Consider the following 10042-nt stretch of genomic DNA (forward strand, 5'->3'; position numbering starts at 1 on the left):
CCCAGGACCTTGTGCATTGTAAGCAGATGCCCAACCACTGAGCTACATCTGCTCTGCAGTGAGAGTTCATTTTTTCATTTGTTGTTTTTATTAGGTGCCAGGGATCAAACCTGGGACCTTGTACATGAAAAGTAGATCCTCGACCACGTGAGCTACAACTGCTGCCCTCTAATTTGTTTTTTATCCCACTATTGTGTCTTTCTTTACCCTGAGTTCTGTTACTTTTCTTTTTTTTTTTAAGAGCCTTTTTGTAATGAATAATTTTATTGTTGTGGGTGAGTTTGTTCAGTCCTCAAGCCTCCTAATTCCTGTCTTTACTGTCTTTTTTTAAATTATTTATTTATTTTTTAATTTACATTAAAAAAAATATGAGGTCCCATTCAACCCCACCGCCCCCCCACTCCCCCCACAGCAACACTCTCTCCCATCATCATGACACATCCATTGCACCTGGTAAAGTTCATCTCTGAGCATCACTGCACCCCTTAGTCAATGGTCCACATCATAGCCCAGCCTCTCTCACGTTCCATCCAGTGGGCCCTGGGGGGATCTACAGTGTCCCGTAATTGTCCATGAAGCACTATCCAGGACAACTCCACGTCCCGAAAATGCCTCCACATCTCATCTCTTCCTCCCGTTCCCCACACCCAGCAGCCCCCATGGCTACCGTTCCCACACCCATTCCACATTTTCTCTGTGGACATTGGATTGGTTGTGTCCATTGCACACCTATGTCAAGTGAGGGCTTAGATTCCACATGGGTACTGGATGCACTCCTCCCGCTTCTAGTTGTAGACACTCTAGGCTCCATGTTGTGGTGGTTGACCTTCTTCAACTCCATGTTAGCTGAGTGGAGTAAGTCCAATAAATCAAAGTGTAGGAGCTGAAGTCTGTTGAGGCTCTGGGCCTGGGTGTCATATTATCAGTCCAGAGATTCAAATCCCCTACATATATCTCAAACCCAGCACCAACTACAATTCCAATAAAGTGTTACTTTTCTATTCAGGCTTCCAAATTCTTCTTTGTGCTCACTTGTCTTCTTGATATCTTTTATCTTTTTATCCATATCATCTTTCAATTCATTAATTTGATTTTGGAAGTTTGTATGCATCTCCTTGGTTAGTTGTCTGAAATCCTGTGTCTCTTCTGGGGACTTTGATAGATTCCTTTTCTTGGGTCATTTCTTCTCTTTTCTCAGAATGACTTGTAACTTTTTCCTGATGTCTAGGCATCTGATTTGAATCGTGAGTTTACTCAGATGCTCACTTTCCTTTCATAGGGATTTAGCGGCAGGAGGCTGTGTGTTACTGGTGTCCTTGATTCTTGGTTCAACTTGTTCTGGGTCTTAGGATACTCCCTGTTAGTTGCTCAGATCTGGGCCCTGAGTAATGTGTTGCAGACCTGCTTCCTAGGCCCTTGGGGAGGGAGACTGTAAAGACCAGAAAATGCCTCTCTTGCTTATTTGTGCTCCTTATATGCTTTTCCTTGGTCCAGCCATGGCACTCTTTGTCAGCCTTCTCAATTCAAAGCCTGGTCAGAGTGTGTTTACATCCACCAGACCAGATCACAGTGATAGAGGATCCTGCCTGGAGGCTAAGAGCCCCCTAATTCAAACAGTCATTCCTGGTCTATAGAGAGGGCAATTAGTCCCCTGCTGGCTCCCAGGCAAACAATAGCAGGGCCCCACCCAGGCTGCAGGAGCTCAAGGGCACAGCAGACCAAAGTTGTGGGTCAAAAGCAGCCAGCCTTAGGCTTTGTTGCTCTCTCCTCACTTCTGGGAGGTGGGTCCCCCTTTGTAGCCAGTGGCCCTGAGGCCTGAGAATTCAAAGTGTCTATATGGTGGGGGTGGATACTGGAAACTGCAGCATGTACTCATAGTTTTGCCACCATGGTTCTTTTCCATTGCCCCTCTATCTCCTGGGTGGTGTCCAGGCTTCCGCTGGGGTCCTGACCCCTAGAAGTTTCTTTCCAGGCCATTTCTGCCTGTCCTCTAGCTATTTTTCTGGAAGAGAAGAGAGTCCTCTGTCTTGCTAATCTGCCATCTTCCCAGAAGAATCATTGTAAAGTAATAGAAGCCATTTGAGTTCACAAGATTTCAATAAAGATAATAATAATGAATATGTATTCAGACTATTTGTACCCCATCTTTCCATAACGGTTTTTTAGTATATGCACAAACACATATTTATAGAAATAATTATAAAATTCTCTTGAAACTAAAGCACTAAAGAAGTTAAAGCCATAAAGAAGGCAAAAGTAAACATTCTCACAAAGAGAGTTAATACAAATTGCATCAAATTTGACTGAATTAGTGTTCAGGGCAAAGTGAGAATTGTGGACATTTGAAATACTGATTTCCAAAGTGATTTTTCACTTAATGATTTTTTGATTGCTTTCTGGGTCCCATTGGAAAGGTGAGTTGTCAGAGGGAATCTTTGGTGTTGGGGATTGCATAATGTCCCCCACAAAAGGTATGTTCAGGTTCCAACCCCTGGTCTGTGGGTGGGAACACTTTTGTAAATAGGACCTTTGAATATATGGGCCTTAAATCCAGTGTCGCTGAAGTCCTTATAAGCAAAGCAAATGGATGTGGAAAGGAAGCTCTGGGAGCAGCCTGAAGCTGGAAGTCAACAGAACCCAGAAGAGAAAGGAGAAGATGCAGCCATATGCATCAGCACATGACAGAAAAGCCAAGGAGCACCAACATGGCTGGTGAGTTCTAAGTACTGACTCTGGGAGGAAGCAAGCCTTCTGGCCTCTGAAACCTTGAGTCTGTAAATCCCTGTTGGTAAGCCAACCCATTATATGGAATCCATTACAGCAGTGAGAAAATTAATGCAGGAGTCATGGAGGAAACTGAGAGTACACAGTTCTGACCCTCAGCCCCTTCCATCAGGGCAGCCATGCTTTTATCATTTTTGTTAAATATTTCTCAGGCTAAAAAGCAATTACATATTTGTTTTTCACAGAGAAGGAAACATACCATTCTTAAGAAAAAGTTTTCCTGATGCAAGAATGCTGAAAGTGATAGCTTTTACAGGGATAATTAAATAACATATAACTGTTATTAGAGACAATTAATAAAAAAGAACAATAATAAAAAAGATAATTTTTTTTTTTAGCAAATAAGAACCCTTTCTTGGTAAATAAAAAACAAAACTATAATTTAAAGACATTGTGGCAGGAGGTTAAACTGTGCTCCAGGCATATAATATTTTAGTGGTCAGTGGAGAATGAAGAAGCCAATATATATGACTTACGTCAAGGATTCTGAACCTTTCAATTATTGAATTCATTACAGTCTCCCAACAGAAAGGTTCGATCTTTATTGTACATGAAAATCTTGTAGGAAACATATTTAAAATACTATTTTCTATACCTTATACTCAGATATTTTTATCTGTGATTTGGTGTGGAGAACCAGAAATCTGCATTTTATTTAAAATATATTAGTTTTCTTGATTAGATACATGAACATAATGAAAAATATCTATCTAGAATAATCTCACAATCACTACTGTCCCATCAGCCTAGTTTACTCTTTCAAATTATTATTATTATGAATTTCTTAACTCTATCCAGAAAGTTTGCCCTAAGGTAAGAATTCATTTGAAACACAACCCTTTTTTCCTACTATTATATGTATTGGATGTTTTGAATTGTACCACATTGATTGCATTCCTTTTCCTATATGGATATATTGTCATTTCCTTTTCCTGTGTTTTCCATGGGGTTAAAATGCAACATCCTTAATATATAAAATCATGTTTCATTTGGTACCAACTTAACTTTCATGACATGTACATATACTTTACCTATACCGCTACAAACAGAGAGGGAGATTTCATAACAATAAAAGGATCAACCTAAAGGAAAGATATGACATCTGTAAATATATGCTCATTTAACACCTAAGATTCCATTTAATACCTAAAGTAAAAAAAAAATTTGACTCCTATCTGAGGGATATCCCTGTCAAGGGGGGGAGGGGGAAGCTTGTTTTCGATTGATCTGCCAAACTCAGATCCTTACACTATGCTCCAAAATTCAGAGCACTTATCCTGACTGTTTTAATCATACGTTTACAAAGTTTGGGTCACCAAGAGCATGTTCTCCCCCTGAATGTAAAGCATATACTAGTTGATATCCAATGATTGTTTTGGAGTGTATGAACAAATGAATGACTGAATGAATGGATGGCTCACCAGGCAGAGGTGAAGAAATAGGAGAGTAGAGCATATTGTCAGAACTTTAGGTTTTCCCAAATGCTTTTGGTAACATTTCCCAAACTGAATACCTTCAGATGTTAGTAGCTATTCAGTGAAAAACAGGAGTTCAGCACTCAAACTTTATCTTCTCTGTTCCTTATTTGGATATCCTCAATGCCCATTACTGTGTTTATTTTTTTAAATATACTTTTAAATTTTAAAAAAAGATACTTAGACCACATAAATGTTACAAAAAATATAGAGGGTATTCTGATATGTCCCACTCCGAACCCTTTCCACATTTTCCCACATTAACAACATCCTCCATTAGTGTGGTACATTTATTACAATTGATGAGCACATTTTGGAACATTGCTGCTAAAGTATATTACAGTTTACATTATAGTTTACACTCTCTGCCCATCACTGTGTTTAAGTTCATTTCCCCATGTTCACAAACTTATTAGACCAGAATTTTATTAATATCTGAAAGAAGTGTTCCTTGGAACACTGTTTAGAATATGCTGACCTTTAGTGTAAGATAATTCTGTTGGGGGATTCACAGATGAGTTGTAGAGGTGGATAATGTCTAGTTTGGAGATTTCTGTTCTAAAATGCTGGATTTGAATTTTATTATGCAAACTATATAAATAATTGAATAGTTTTAGATAAGAAATATTTTGAATTTTATACCTGTCCTAGCTGCAGTGTAGAAGATAAATTTGAAGGAGGATGGACCAGAAGCAGAGAAAATATTTGGAGGCTTGTGACAATAATCCAGGCTATCAGTGATGAAATAATGGACTAAGTCTACAGTGAGAAATGAGGAGGTGGTGTGGAATTGAGAAGATATATTTAGGAAATAGTATTGACACATCTTCAGACTAATATTATTTCAGAATGATAGAGTGGGAAATATAAAGGAAATCATCTGGTTTCTGGCTTAGAGAATTGGGCAGGAGGTGGTGACATTCATACTGAAAAAGAAAATGGTTTAGACCTGTGGAGTAACAGCCTTAGTTTGAGAGATTTATGAAAGACAAGTGAGAAATTCACATGTGGGACTTAGGAGAGAGAACTGGGCTAGATATGAAAAGTTAAGAGTCCTTGGCCTCCTCCTTGAAACAGTAGGTTTGGATGTGGTCATTGAATAGACTACAGTGAATGAGAAGGAAAGTGAGAAGATTGAACCTTGTGGAGCATCAATATGTAAATGGGGAGTGGGGCAAGATGGTGGCTGAGTGAGTGCACCTGACAATCTCTCCTGCAAAGAAGCAGCTGGGCAGCATTGGAAATTCTTCGGGACCAGGCTGTTTCAGGATTTTGCAGGGCAGGAGATGTCTGGACATTGATTTGGTGGGGAGGTAACAGAGAAAATTCATATATAAGATAAAATTGAGGCTCTATTACATGGAGGTGGGGACTGCATGTGGGACACTCCCTCCTGGGGTGGGTGGAGCTGTGGCACTGGTGCTGCAGTGGTGATTCCTGGAGGCTCTGTGGTACTGGGGAATTCATAAGCCCTGAGTGCACTATTGGGAGCTAACAGGGCAGGAGGCCTTCGAAGACCGATTTGGGGAGACAGACAGGAGTTTTATTGTGAGGCAGGGATTTTTGATTGCAGACACAAATAATAGCACTTCTGGCTAGAGCCCCGCCCCCAAGGCCAGTCTGAAGTGGCTTAAATTGCTCACAATAAAGAGACATCACCAGGAGGCTGTTTCAGGGACTGGCAGGGTGGGAGACGTCTGGAAGCCGATTAGGGGAATATTTTGTGAAGTGTGGGAATTTCGGTTTTGGACTCTGATATCAGTGTTTCTGGCTGGAGCCCCGCCCCCTGGGCCTGGCTACTGATCTGCAGCATCATTAAATTGGCTGTAGTGTAGAGGCGCCCCCAGGTGGCCATTTCGAGGGCTTACAGGGTGGGAGGTGTCCTGAAGTTGAATTGGTGATACAGCCACAGAAGAGACCCAAGTGAGAGGGTGAATTGTGGGGTTCTGACACATAGGTCAGAGTTTGTGGATGTGACCTCCCCCATAGGGCTGGCTGGTCCTATCCCAGCTGCTGGGATCCCTGAAGGCTGTGTTGCACTGCGGTGCTCCCAGGCTCCCTGTTAACCAGATTTGAGGTTGCCAGGTCTGAATCCCCTAAACCCTGGTGGCCCAGACCCCAGAGACTCACACCTCTTGAGTCTGCAATATCACAGATTTTCCATCCCTGAATCCATCACGCCCTGAGGTCCATCAGAGGTCCTTGAATGTCCTAGCCCTCAACATTTGCGTTTTTCTTTTTTGTTTTTGTTTTGTTTTGTTTTGTTTATTTTTATTTTATTTTTTATTGTCCTGATTGCTAACATTGCATTATCTCCTAGTATTTTCTCCCATCGTATCCCCCAAAGTCTTTTTTTTTTTAGTTATTTAGGGGAGTTTTTGTTGTTGCTGTTGTGGTTGTTCTATATCTTTTTTTCTTTTCCTTACTTGTTCCCCTCCCTTTACCCACCCCCTTATTCTTTCTTTCTTCTCTTTTTTTTTCTCTCTTGTCCCTCATTTTCTTCTTATTTTATTTTATCTTAAGTGTAAAATAGGTGCTGCAGGAAACACCTCACTTTTGCTGGGTTTCCTCATCCTCTGTTGCCTCATTTCTGTGTGAATTGATTTTGGTTAACTACACTATCCCCTTTCCCCTGCATCTTGATATTATCCATCATCTACTGTCTCTCCTATATTCCACCTCCCTTTCTTTGATCCCCAAATTGTCTAACTCTTAATTTCTAGTACCTTTGTTTTATTTTCTCTCTTTTATCCACTCTTGAAACTACTGCCTTTCTTTTCTCTTTCCCTCTCTCATGAAAACACTAGGTTTTTAATTCATACCATATTCCTCCCATGTTCAGTCGACTACCTCATTATAGATACTTTACCTACTGCTATAACTCTACACAACTTACATGAATCTAATATCCATCCTCCCAGATATCATATTGTTGCTCTGTTAACATTTATTACCAATACTACTTTACACAATTTCCTTGCTTACACAATTGCCTTTTCCTGGCCCTAATAGTTTCCTAAAGTGAACTCAGCCAGCAATAAGAAATTAGAATAAGAAGAACAAAGTGACAAAGAGAAGATATACACTTATGCAAAAACAAGACCTAATTAATCCCCAGGACTAGACAAAGAAGTTAAGGAAGTGATTAAACCCGTGAAGATAAAATGATGACCAGACAGCAACAAAAATCTACAAACCAAACCAGTAATCAGGAAAACATGGCTGAATCCAATGAACAAACTAAAAACCAGGAAGGGGAGCAGAACTTCACACAAGTAATTAAAGATCTCAGAACACATATCACAGACAAATTTAATGAAGAGGTTAACAATATGAAGACAACACTTGGAGGGGAAATTGCAGACATATGCAAAAAGATAACAGATATGATGGGAATGAACACCACAGTTCAAGAAATCAAAAATACACTTGCAGCAAATAACAGCATATTAGAAGAGGCAGAGCAGAGAATTAGTGATGTGGAAGACAGTACATCAGAAATCAAACAGATAGTAGAAGGGGTCGATAAAAAGATAGAAAAAATCCAGCTAGGATTTAGGGACCTGAATGACATTGAAAAACACACAAACATACGTATTATAGGCATCCCAGAAGGAGAAGAGAAAGGAAAGGGGTCAGAAGGAGTGTTGCAGGAAATAATGGCTGAAAACTTCCCAAATCTACTGAAAGAGATGGATGTACATATCCAAGAAGCACAGTGCACCCCAAACATCATAAACCCCAACAGGCCCACCCCAAGACATATACTTGTCAAATTATCCAATGCCCAAAACAAAGAGAAAATTCTAAAAGCAGCAAGAGAAAAGAAAACCATCACATACAAGGGAAGCTCCATAAGATTAAGTGCTGATTTCTCACCTGAAACCATGGAGGCAAGAAGGCAGTGGTATGATATAGTCAAGGTACTAAAATGTTGTGGGCGATTAAGGCAGCATGCATAGAATCTACCTTTCAGCAATGCTGGTAACATGGCCGCCCGAACTGATACAACAATAGCTTAGGTCACCCTCCCCCCTTCTTTACACAACCAGTTCCCGCCAAAAGTTCTTACCTCAAATCTGCCTCTTGCCCTAGCAACAGCAGCGGCCAATCCCAGACTGCCACCTATCCTTACCCACCCCCCCTTCTCCCTAGAGTATATATGCTCAGTCCCCTCAATAAAGTTTTGCAGCTTGATCACAATACTGTCTTGCTGTCATTCCTTGTGTCTCTCTTGTCCCATACCATTCTTATCCTCCTAGGATCCGGAGCTCCCATTGATCGTCCCACTGGCCGGGACAAACTGGCGCCCAACATGGGGCCCAAAACCTCTGAGGGATAGAACACTGCACTAAAGAAGAGAGCGCTCTCACTCACCGCACCCGGGATCGCCATGAGGGAACTCGCTCGTGAGACAGATCCATCACCCGAGATCGCCACGGGGGACTTGCTCGTGAGACAGATCCATTGAAAAATCACCCAGTGTCAGCAAAAAGAAGAAAGAAAGAAAAAAAAGAAAAAAGTGAAAAGGTAGGCTCCCCCTCCCCCACCATGGGACAAGGAACTTCCCATATATAGTTTATATATGAAACAATTGAAAGAGGCACTCAAGGCATGAGGAACTAGAGTTAAGAAAAAGGATCTTGTGGTCACCCCTCGGGCTGAAGTGTGGTTTGCTGGCCTGGCGGGGGAGCAGCCGTGGCAGGCCAAGCCGCTGCCCCCATAATAGGGTGGCTGGTCAGACTCACCGCCACCCCTGAATGAAGCTCGGCATGGGCGCAGAGTGCCCTCGGGTCTCCCCTTCTCGGCAGCCATGCTTCCGCGGCTGCCCCTTCTCCCAGATGGCGCCACCCGATGCCTTGTGGGGCGGCACCCTTCTTCTTCCCTCTCCCTGCGCAGGCGCAGGGCAGAAAATTCCAGTCTGAACTTTTCCCCTCCCCCGACAGCAGCAACAGCCAGGCGTGGGTGGAGAAATCCAGTCTGCCCTTTTCCCCTCCCACGACAGCAGCAACAGCCAGGTGTGGGCGGAAAAATCCAGTCTGCCCTTTTCCCTCCCCCTGGCGGCGGCAACAGCCAGGTGTGGGCGGGAAACTCAAGTCTGCCCTCCACCCCAGCGGCGGTGGCCACCGGTCCCTAAACCCTGCCCCTTCCCCCAGCAACAGCAACAGCCAATCCCTAACCACCACCCCTCCCCCATCCAGTACCGCCCACTGACCTTTCACCGGCAACCAATCAGAACAGGGCATGGCTTCGACCAGTCAGCCTTCCCCAGCCCCTATGGGACTGTTGCCTCTCCCTCAGTAAAGTGGACTTGCGTGTTTACCTTGTCTCCGCGGTAGTTTTTCTGCCGTGCGCCCTCCAGTCCTGAGAGCCCCCGACAAGGGCCTGGCCTCCCTTGTCCCCAGTTCGTCGCCTGCTTCTCCAGGCGACCCCTTCGTCGCCTGCTTCTCCGGGCGACCCCTTCGTCGCCGGCTTCGCCGGGCGACCCCATCAGCCGAACCGTGCAACCCCTTGTGAGACCAATCCATCGTCTGCTGCCGGACCGACCCCTCGTCCCAAGTGGGACCGACCCCTCATCCCAAGCGGGACCGACCCCTCTTCCAGAGCTGGACCGACCCCTCGTCCACAGCCAGACCCCACCTCTACCGACCGAGCAAACCGTCGCAGGATCTCACATGCTTTTTTGAATTTTTGTTAAAAACCTGCCCTTGGCTCCCTCTAGAAGGTACCATAGATCATAAGTGTTGGAAAAGGGTCGGAGACTGCCTACAAGACTATTACAA

General features: G+C 43.3%; 1 long non-coding RNA gene across 2 annotated transcripts in view; it reads right to left on the reverse strand.

Moving 5' to 3' along the window:
- The window catches only part of LOC131277678 (uncharacterized), a 57690-nt gene extending 48700 nt beyond the window's left edge, over positions 1-8990 (reverse strand). Inside the window, exon 1 of one of the 2 annotated variants that reach the window (XR_009184806.2) lies at positions 8637-8990. This is a non-coding gene — a long non-coding RNA (uncharacterized lncRNA). The remainder of the gene's footprint in view (positions 1-8636) is intronic. The other variant, XR_011648214.1, reaches the window with a different exon arrangement.
- Between the last annotated feature and the right edge of the window lie 1052 nt (positions 8991-10042).

This window comes from Dasypus novemcinctus, unplaced genomic scaffold (assembly GCF_030445035.2).
Source record: "Dasypus novemcinctus isolate mDasNov1 unplaced genomic scaffold, mDasNov1.1.hap2 scaffold_284, whole genome shotgun sequence".
NCBI lineage: Eukaryota > Metazoa > Chordata > Mammalia > Cingulata > Dasypodidae > Dasypus > Dasypus novemcinctus.